We start from the raw sequence: 11,611 nt of genomic DNA, 5'->3' as shown, positions 1-11,611 counted from the left end.
TGACATGGAGATCACACCTGCGTCTATTGCAGGAATCTTTGGTCTTACCCTATCACTAGTCGGTCTTCCAGATATGGATCTTGAAAATATTGAAACTCGATCCATTGTCACTAAGTTTCTCTACCATGGTTGTGACATTCCTTGGTACTAAGGAAATGCATTAAAATCCAAATTCATGGAACCACGGTTTTGGATTTTGAATGGTATCTTCGCGTCAAACATCTATCCCAGAAGTACCAACCGTTCCGATCTCACTGGGTTTATGACCATGATATCTACTCCATAACCACCGGGATCAAGGTCTGCCTCCCTACCCTTATTGTCCATCAGCTAGTCTATGCCATTCATACATCCCGGGATATTCACTTGCCCTATCCTTGGATTATACACACTGTGTGCAATGCCATCGGCTTTCCACCTTCCAACGATCCGGAACTTCCCCTTCATGTCTTCAACAAAAACAACATTCGAAGGATGGATCTAAAATTCCACGAGTTTCCCGAGGATCCACAGGAGGAAGGAATTCATGTAGAAGGAGAAAGAGGTGAAGGCGATGCTCCTACTAAAGGGGCTGAAATGGCTGGGAATGAACACCCTGCGCCCGATCAAGCTCCATCCACATCAGAGCCTAGGCATGCAAAAAGGTTTAAGCTCCATCAAGATAGGATTGGAGCAACACAGCGAGATGTCGCCCAACTAAAGGAGTCAGTGGATACACGGTTTACTGTCTTGGAACACCTAGTAAATGGAGTGCAACAAACGGTACAACAATTTGTGGATCTACTCACCTGCTAACGTGACGATACTACATCATCCTCTTATGCACCTTTGCCATGAAAAGACAGTTTGTGTGCCATCACATACACCCTACTCTCATCTCAACGTTAGGGGATGGGTATCTTTTTGTATGCCCTACGTTTACATGAGTGTATGTGATGGCTTCCTAACCTGCAGAGTCTAACAGTTTTTTTTTTTTTTGTGTTGTTTCTGTGCCCATAGATGGGCTTAACACTGGTGGTTGTTTTAGTCTTTTTGGGTGCCCATGGATGGGTTGAATTTTATTTGGAATGGGATGAATGATTATACTACTGCCAATCTTGGGCAGTATATGTATAGTTTGGATACTTTTTTATTATGGCATTCTATAAATCATCGATCTTTACTGCCATGTTTTACATTTTGAGATCCCCTAGTTTATATCATCCATGGGATGCGATGTATGTGATGCTTTGTCTTTATATTATCTGCGTATCTCACTATCCTCTACTTGATCTGCTATGTGTACATGGTGTTTATAATGCGATGTTGATTTTGCATCTATCTATTATATGCATGTGATCCCTGAAATCTGGTTCTCCCATATTATCTACTTCAGTCAATATCAACTATAGTATTATCCTTTGCCAATGACTGATAAAAAGGGGGAGAACAAATCTACACTCGCCACAGGAAAATTGCGTGTATCTGCTTGTGAATGGTGATGCAGGTGTTAAGGGGAGCAGCTGCAAGAAGAAAGGGGGAGTTTGCAGTTAGGCGAAGCAGCTTTTGCATGGTTGTGTATGGGAACTAGATAGCATTCTACAATTATGTAAAGTTCATGTACACACAATTTAAGGTGTCAGTATAGAAGTTGTTTTAGCGTGTTTTGGTATTTTGTCACATAATTGGAAAAGGGGGAGATTGAAAGTGCCTTGGTTTGTCAATTAGCATGAGTGTTGAGTCATCTAAACAGAGAAGCTCCATAGGAAGATCAATCAATCCGTCTGCCTCAACCGGATGTCTGCCCGAACTCGCCACAGGTAAAACTTAGCCTCACATCCCATGCCCAAAACACCAGGTAATTAAAACCCTTAAAATTGATTAGAATATCTTACGGTTTTTGGGTTAGAAAATGATGTTTTTTTAAACCAATCTGATTTAAATGATTTTAAACTCGCAAGTATATGAATCAGATGTAAATATGGTACGTATTACGAGATTGTTCCCATGAGGACTGGTTGTCACAATTCAAAATTAAAGACTCTTCTTAACTAATCCAACAAATATTTGAGCTAATAATTGAGTAAACTAAATAAAAATCAATGGAAAAATAACCGAGAGCAATAAGGAAAATTCAATCAAGGAGAAGACTAGGACTTTCGAATCTACCCCTAATTATCCTAACCCTTGTTTTTCCTGTTGATTCACCCTATTCAGATTGATATAAATTAAATAAATCACAAACTATGTCCTTGGTCGGGCACACAGAATGTATAATCCCTTAAAGCATATGAATCACATCTTTCCATCCATGGTCAGGCATGAAGAGATGTAGATTCCTGTTTCTTCCTCTATAGGAAACCTGTTCATGGTCAGACACAAGCACCTAAAATAATATTCCAAACAACATCCATAACTAGACTTTGGTTAAGCTCATAGCATAGAGAAATACGAAAATTCCAGTCAAGCACACTAGAGAAAGAAACAAATCAATCGAGTTAGGATTAAATCAACAAACAAGGATCATTCAAGTTAGAGGCTTCATCTCAGCCCTAGCTAAGGAATTTAGCTATCCATGTGATCAATTAGAAAGCAAGAAAAATAAAATTGATGAAATAAAAACATCCTTCTCTCCTCTTTCTTCTCTTTTCTTCTCTTTCTCTTCTCTGGATCTGTTCCCTAGCTCCCCTTTCTTTTCTTTTGCTTTGCTATATGTCCAACCAAGCTCTCCCTGGATCTCCTCAAGCTCTCTCTTCCCTCTTACCACGTCCAAAACTCCTCTTATAGGTGCTGGAAGGGCGGTGGAAAGGTTGGAATCGGTGGAGAGGCTGTCGCAATAACAGCCACGTACCCTTTTCATAGCCAACTTTGGGGCTTTATAAGTCCTTTGTTCTTTGCACTTTATCCGTAAAATCAATGTCTCCTAGGACGTTTTCGGCTGGTCTATACGATGGACGGATCAGATCTTCCATTTGATCAAATATGGTGGCCCACAACCACCCGGAAGTCCGTCTTTCATGGACGTGCATAAGCTTACGCACGTACGATGCTGCGATGATCAGTGAGCCCCACAGAAGTGTTTTCGAAAAAATCCACCCCGTACATTGGATTCAGGATGAAATTTTGTTCAAATATGGATAGTTTTAAACGTCCATTAACGCGGCCCAGAGAAGTAATCACGCTGCAACCGTTTTGAACGTTGCATGACACCTATTTGTGGCCTCTGTAGCGAGCACGTGTGTATGCATGGGCACAAACGGTCAGCATGAGTTCAATGGGTTTTTCCCCCTCTACATTACGGATGGTTTGGCTCGTTCCCATGGGCCATGATGGTGGCCCACTAGCTTCCACAAAACGGACCACCCATCGGTTACGCAGAAACGAAAAACGGAAGTTTCCATTTTTGAAACGAGTCGCGGGTCAGCGCTTGCGGACCAACTTAGTCGGTGTGGTGCACGTCGCGATTACATGTACATGGTGTACATGCACCACGGTGTGGGGTCCACTATAATGCTTCTAAGAAATCCAATCCATTTATTCAGTTTATATCCTTATATCAGGGGTTGAGACCAAATTTTAATCATATCCAGAGACCAGGTGGGCCCCACTTAATGAATTAAGGGGCTGATCCGACCTTTGGCCCACTTTTCGAGATATCCAATGGCCAAAATTTAATATGTACAGTTAATTTATGGCTCCCAGGCCATGTATGAAGTTTCGGGCCGAGTGGATGGCGGGAACCCTGTGATCTTGCATTTTGGACCATTTTCGGGCCTTTTGGCGTGAACGGCTTGATTTCCTCGGATCCATGACCTGTAAATTATTCAATATTGGTCCTCTGGAGTGCGTCCCTTGCTCTGGTGACTTTGGAGTGTCAAATCCATGCTCTTAGTACTCTTTTTCAGTCCATGCTCCTGATTACATCCTGCAATAAAAACACAATTAAAATACTCCGTTAAGCATTATCCCCTACATAAAATTAGGCAATAATTGGGGTCTGATATGCAATATTCGACCCTTATCACAACCCCCAACCAACATTTTGCTAGTCCCGAGCAAAACATGCGAAAAATAATTTCAGAAATTCACGACAATTTCTGTAAACCTGAGTGACTTGTGAACCAATTGAGATGCGAAAATTCTAGGATTCATGAATGGTGAGCAATATTTAATTTATTTATTATTTTATTTTTTTGGAATCAAGCTCATGGTAAACTTCATGATCAAGTTCAAAATGTTAATCCATTAATTAGAACAATTCTAAACATCGAGTTCCATAAGTGTATAGTGTAATCTCGACTTACAATCATTAAGAGATCCAATTGTCAATTTCATGATATCGTTGGTAATTAATAATAAAATTCATGACAACCAAAACTGAAACCAACACTTGCCTTACAGATTAACTTTTCATTCTATCAGCCTTTGATTTTTTCATGAACAGTAACGCCAAGGAAGGGAATCAAATCCTCACCTATAGGGAGCAAACCTATGGTAAAGATTGTACACCTAACCCTTTTCTCATGTCAACCATGGGAAATCGAATCTTCATCTATAGGGAGCAAACCTATGATGACGATTATTCGACTCACCCTTTCTTTCAATTCTTATTTATAGACCGAATGCTAAAAATATTCAGGCTAGTTCCTTTCATGCTTAGTGATTACCAAGTTAATCATTCAATGTTGAAACGGAACCTTAATGTGCAATCGAGATGTGATATGTGAGATCATGACTCAATCAATGTTTAAAAGTTCTAATCATGGGTTAACAATTCAAACTTAACTGTGAAATCTAACAGATGGCTGAATCCAAGAGTTATAAATTACCGACATTCTGTACCTTGCAATGTTAAAATCACACTTATCCTTCAAAATCACTTCAAATGCACAAGAAATTCCAGAAAAATTTAAAAATTTTCACAATTTGTGCTCAAGACCAAGAAAATACTGATGAGGTAACCTAATCGCCCACCCCCAACCTAAAATCTACATTGTCCTCAATGTAAAAGAAATAAACATGCAATGCTCATAAGACAACAAAAGTAAAAAAAAAAAAGAGTGATGGACAAATAGTACCTGTATGAAAGAATCTAGAGGCTTTCCAAAAAATATCTATGTAAGAGCGAGTCAGCATAAGAGAGAAATTAAGAAAAGCAAAATGATAAAAATGCAAAAAGAAAATCCTATCTATACCACTTTCGCAGGTGCTCTCGATTGTATTTAACGTATGCAACAAGCCTTTAAACCCCTAGGTTACCCCTAGTGGACGAGTTGTAGTCTCGTGAGGGTTTGCAGCAATGTTACCCACAAACATTGAACTCATGAATGAGAAAAGTGAAATGGAATGAAAAACTGGGTTGCCTCCCAGGAGCGCTAAGTTTAACGTCTTCAGCCAGACAAGAATGGACCATGAATTAATCAATCTTGATAACTTGGGTCCGCCAAATAAATTTCCTCAACATCTTTGTTTACCAAATCACTAAATATGGTTTCAGCCATTGACCATTTACTTTGAAGATATTCCCGTCTATTAGATTTTGAATCTCAACTGCTCCATGAGGAAATACTTGTATTGCTCAATAAGGACCATACCATCGTGAACGTAGTTTTCCAGGAAAGAGGCGTAGCCTGGAATTGTACAATAATACTTTCTGGTTCGGTTCAAATGTCTTGCGAAGAATTGATTTGTCATGGAAGATTTTTGTCTGCTCTTTATAAATTTTTGCATTCTCATATACCTCATTTCGAATTTCCTCTAACTCATTGAGTTGAAGTTTACGGTGTGATCCAGCCTTGTTCAAATCAAAATTAAAAGTTTTGATGGCCCAATAAGCATGATGTTCTAATTCCACAGGTAAGTGACAGGCTTTCCCAAAGACAAGCCTGTACGGAGACATTCCAATCAGGATTTTGAAAGCCGTACGATATGCCCAAAGAGCATCATTCAAACGTTGCGACCAATCCTTACGATCGGGGCGAACCATTTTCTCTAAAATTTGTTTAATCTCCCGATTTGACACCTCAACTTATCCACTTGTTTGTGGATGATATAGCGTTGCAACTTTATGAGTGATAGAATATTTTTTTATTAAAGATTCAAACAGTTTATTGCAAAAATGAGTACCCCCATCACTTATAATTGCTCGAGGAGTGCCAAAATGAGAAAAGATATTCTCTTTTAAGAAACGGACCACAACTTTGTGATCATTCGTTTTACATGGCACTGCTTCAATCCACTTAGAGACATAGTCGATGGCCACAAGGATATACACATAACCGAATGACGGAGGAAATGGGCCCATGAAGTCAATACCCCAAACATCAAATATTTCAACAATGAGAATATTGGTAAGTGGCATCATGTTCCTGTGGGAAATATTACCTGTACGTTGGCATCTATCACATGTTGAGCAAAAGGCATGGGTGTCTCGAAACAGTGTAGGCCAATAAAATCCACTTTGTAAGACTTTCGCAACTGTTTTCTTTGAACCAAAATGACCACCACATGCATGGTCATGACAAAAGGAGATTATACTATGAAACTCATTCTCAGGCACACATCTCCTAATAATCTGATCAGGACAAATTTTGAATAAGTATGGGTCGTCCCAAAAGAAATGTTTAACCTCAGCAAGAAATTTGGATTTATCTTGTTTAGTCCAATGAGAAGAAAGTTGACCTATAACAAGATAGTTTACGATGTCCGCATACCAAGGTAATTGAGAAATAGTTAGAAGTTGTTCATCAGGGAAAGACTCGTTCATTGGCAAAGGATCCACTATGGACTCTAAGACAAGTCTAGACAAATGGTCGGCTACGACATTTTTGGAACCCTTTTTGTCTCGAATTTCAATATCGAATTCTTGTAGCAAGAGAATCCACCGAATTAATCGAGGTTTAGCGTCTTTTTTAGAAAGAAGATATTTCAATGCTGCATGATCTGAGAACACTATAACCTTTGATCCTATGAGATACGACCTGAATTTGTCTAGAGCAAATACCACTGCCAACAATTCTTTTTCAGTGGTAGAGTAGTTGAGCTGTGCATCATTTAGAGTCCTACTAGCATAATAAATGACATGAGGCATTTTGTTCAATCTTTGTCCTAGGACGGCTCCAACAGCATAATCCGAAGCATCACACATAAGCTCAAAAGGTAAACTCCAATCAGGTGGTTGGATGATTGGAGCAGAAGTCAGTAAATGCTTCAACTTACCAAAAGCTTGCCGACACTCATCATTAAGGACAAAAGCAACATCTTTAGCTAGTAAATTTCATAAGGATTAAGAAATTTTGCTAAAATCCTTAATGAATCTCCTGTAGAATCCCGCATGCCCTAAGAATGATCTAATCTCCTTAACCGTTTTGGGTGGAGGAAGACTAGAAATTAAATCAATCTTGGCTTTATCAACTTCAATGCCTTTACTTGAAATAACATGCCCGAGTACAATCCCTTTATGAACCATAAAATGGCACTTTTCCCAATTCAATACCAGGTTCGTTTTTTCACATCTTTCCAAGACAAGAGATAGATGGTATAAACATTCATCAAATGAAGAGCCAAAAATTAAAAAATCATCCATGAAAATCTCAAGGAAATGCTCAACCATGTTTGAAAAAATACTCATCATGCATCGTTGGAAGGTCGCAGGCTCATTACACAACCCAAATGGCATACGCCGATAGGCATATGTGCCAAAAGGACATTAAATGTGGTTTTCTGTTGATCCTCGGGAGCAATGGGAACCTGATTATACCTAGAATAACCATCCAGCAAACAGTAATAGCTATGCCCTGCCAATCTCTCAAGCATCTGATCTATAAAAGGAAGAGGAAAGTGATCCTTCCTTGTGACCAGGTTCAGTTTACGGTAATCAATACAAACTCGCCAACCCGTAGTCATGCGCGTTGGTATTAACTCATTATCCTCATTCTTTTTTCACCGTAATCCCAGACTTTTTAGGAACAACTTGAACTGGACTGACCCATGTGCTATCCGAAATGGGGTAAATGATACCAACATCTAACAATGTTAGTACCTCAGCCCAAACGACCTCTTTCATGTTAGGGTTAAGCTTCCTTTGCATTTCACACGATGTTTTTGCATTTTCTTCAAGATGAATACGATGCATACACACCGTAGGGCTTATTCCCTTTATGTCCGCTATTGTCCACCCAATAGCTGTCTTATGTTCTGTAAGAACATTAAGCAACTTACCCTCCTGTTCTTTATCAAGGTTAGCAGCTATGATGACAGGTAGGGTTTCAGAAGGTCCTAAAAATGCATACTTGAGAGTTTCAGGTAATTGTTTAAGGTCGACTTCGGGTGGTTTCTCAATAGACGGGACCAGTTTAGACTCAGAAGGTGGAATAGGTTCCACTCTAGCTTTCCATTTTGTTGTATCCATTTCCGGATTAGAGTCAAGCAATGCATTGACTTCTTGGATGAAACTTTCTATGTCAAAATCTATGCCAAAATGTGTTAAACAAGTCTCAAGAGCGTTTTTGGAAGATTCAAGGAAAGAGTCATGCACTAGACTCTCAATCATGTTCACTTCAAATATATCATCCGAGTCTGACATTTGTTGTCCAGCATTGAAAACATTGAGTTTAATCTTCATGTTACCAAAAGATAGCTTCATAACTCCGTTCCTACAATTTATGATTACATTAGATGTGGCCAAGAATGGACGTCCTAAGATAACCGGGATTTGACTTGTAGGATTCTGGACAGGCTGAGTATCTAGAACGATGAAATCCACTGGAAAATAAAACTTGTCAACCTGGATTAGCACATCTTCAACAACACCACGGGGCACCTTGATAGATCTATCAGCTAGTTGGAGTGTTATTTTGGTTGATTTCAGTTCACCAAGTCCTAGCTGCTCATACACAGAATATGGTAACAAATTGACACTCGCCCCTAAATCAAGCAATGCTTTCTCAACCTTATGATCTCCTATGACGCAAGTAATGGTAGGAGCTCTTGGATCCCTAAATTTAGGAGGGGTGTTGTGTTGAATCATGGAGCTGAGTTGCTCCGCAAGGAAGACCTTCTTATGAACATTCATCTTACGCTTTTGAGTGCATAAATCTTTAAGAAACTTAGCATAAGAAGGAACTTGCTTGATAGCATCAAGCAACGGAATATTGATTTGCACTTGCTTAAACATGTCCAATATCTCATTAAAGTTGTTTCCTTTCTTAACCGGTGCCAGACGTTGAGGAAAATGTGCTTTAGGCACATAAGATGGCACATGAGTGGTTCCCGAAGAGTCAGAGTGCTTTTGGGCTTTCGATGCATTACTATGTCTCTCTGCTTCATTTTGATCTTCTGATTTGGAATTTGATTCTTCCCTAGGCATCTCTACTTTGTTCTCGATCTGTTGACCGGACCTAAGGGTAATGATTGATTTGGCCTGTTCATGATATTATTCTTGGTTTGAATTAGAGCCAATCTCATACTGTCCTTTTGGATTTACCACAGGTTGACTAGGGAACTTGCCCTTCTCTCTCTCACTCAATGTGGCAGCAAGTTGACCTAACTGTACTTCCAGCTTAGCAATGGATTGCGCATTTGCATGTAAACTCTGCTGGTTAGCTAGTAAAGTATGTTGGGTGTCTTTTTGAAATTAAAGTGAACTCTGCATAAAAAGATTGAATGTATCCTCCTCAAGAGATGGTTTCCTAGATTGTGGAGGTACTTGTTGATACTGTGGGAACTGCTGAGGTTGTTGACTACCAACTTGGGAGTAAGGTTGCATAGGAGGATTTCCAGATGGTCCTCCTTGTTGTAGTCCTTTTACCCAAGAAAAATTTGGATGCCTAGCCCACCCTGGATTGTAGGTGTCTGAGTAAGGATCATTCCCAGGTCTCCGAAAGGTGTTCATAGCATGTACTTGTTCAGAGAGAAATTCTGGAAATGCTGAACTAGATGGACAAGACTGCGTAGGATGGGTGAGATTAGAACATATGGCACATGACTCGACTTGAGTTGTTTGTGGAGGTCCATTGTTTAACATTAAAGCATCCACCTTCTTTGTCAGGCTATCAATTTTGGCATAAAGATCTGGCGTGACTCCTTCCTCATATATACCCCCTTTCTTCAGTGGTTGAGGACTTCTTTCACCTCTATTTGAATAGTCCCATTGTTGGGAGTTTTCACACAAGGTTTCAAAGAAATTCTAAGCTTCGACATCACTTTTGGTCATGAATGACCCTCCACTGGTGGCGTCAACCATGCGACGGTTTTGGGGTGTTAGACCGTCATAGAAGTATTGAACTTGTTGCCACTTTTCAAAACCATGGTGTGGACATTTAAGAAGTAAATCCTTCCATCTTTCCCAACATTCATGAAAGTGCTCACCCTCTTTTTGTGTGAAATTCGTAATTTCTCTACGGAGAGCATAAGTTTTGTGAACTGAGAAGAACTTGTTTAAGAACTTCTTAGACAGTTGGTCCCATGTAGTGATAGACCCACTCCTAGAGAATTCAACCACGCTTTCGCCTTATCCTTCAAAGAAAAAGGAAAAAGGCGTAAACAGATTGAATCGTCTGAAAAGTTTTGGAACTTAAAGGTGGAGCAAATGTCTAAGAATTCTTTCACATGATGATATGGATCCTCCTTATCTGAACCATAAAAGGAGGGCAACAATTGTATGACCCCAAGCTTAAGTTCAAAGTGTGCTGCCGTGGTGGCAGGCAACACTATACATGAAGGCGCATTGAATTGGAGAGGAGCTAAATAATCTCTAAGAGCTTTAGTTCCATTCTCTTCCGCCATTTCAAATAGGATGTTTCTAAATCTTCTACGAAAGGTTCTTTCTATTTCAGGATCAAAAGGTGCTAGTTCTATGTTCAGAGATCTACGTCCTAGCATAAACTATGTTATTGCAATGTAAGAAAGAAAACTAAACTAAGATGCAACCTAAGAGAAATAAAAATAAAAATTATGAATTCTTAAAAACAAGAGAAAGCTATGTAAATGAGAATTGGAAGGAAGAACCCGAAAAAGGAGATGATGGATGTCTGAAGATTTGGGAGCTCTTCCTTTTGAAGACAATCTTATTTAGCAGCTTCCTTCCTCAATTCCTGTAAACATAAAAAACAAAAATAAATTAAATTTCCTAAAATAATGATAGAAAAATCCTAAGCAACGGTTAATTTCTAAAAAATAAAGTTTCCAATCTTAGAAATAAAAAGCTAAGTTAGTTTCTAAAAAGGGAAAAAATTTCTAAAACTAGAAAATAGAAAGTTACTTGAAAGAAGAATCTAAATCTAAAATTAGAAAATAGAAAATTTCTAAAAAATAAAACCCTAATTCTAAAAGTAGAAATTAGAAAAAGTAGAGAATTTAGAAAGGGATTACCAAATTAGAAGTTTATGTCAAGACCCGACAAAACAGGAAATAGGTTAGTTTCTAAAAAAACTTTAATCTAAAGTTAGTAAAATCCTAAGACTATGAATTATGATAAGAGAGAATCCTAAATCCAATTGGACCGAAACAGTCCCGACAACGGCGCCAAAAACTTGATGTTTTTTTTTAAACCAATCTGATTTAAATGATTTTAAACTCGCAAGTATACGAATCAGATGTAAATATGGTACGTATTACGAGATCATTCCCACGA

General features: G+C 38.9%; 1 non-coding gene across 1 annotated transcript; it reads left to right on the top strand.

The window, feature by feature from the left end:
* Nucleotides 1–10,280: 10,280 nt before the first annotated feature.
* On the top strand, nucleotides 10,281–10,387 carry LOC131228451 (small nucleolar RNA R71). Its single transcript, XR_009162954.1, has one exon. It is a non-coding gene; the product is annotated as a small nucleolar RNA R71 (small nucleolar RNA).
* Nucleotides 10,388–11,611: the final 1,224 nt, after the last annotated feature.

This window comes from Magnolia sinica, chromosome 15 (assembly GCF_029962835.1).
Source record: "Magnolia sinica isolate HGM2019 chromosome 15, MsV1, whole genome shotgun sequence".
Lineage (NCBI taxonomy): Eukaryota > Viridiplantae > Streptophyta > Magnoliopsida > Magnoliales > Magnoliaceae > Magnolia > Magnolia sinica.
This window is presented reverse-complemented; position numbering and strand designations above follow the sequence as displayed.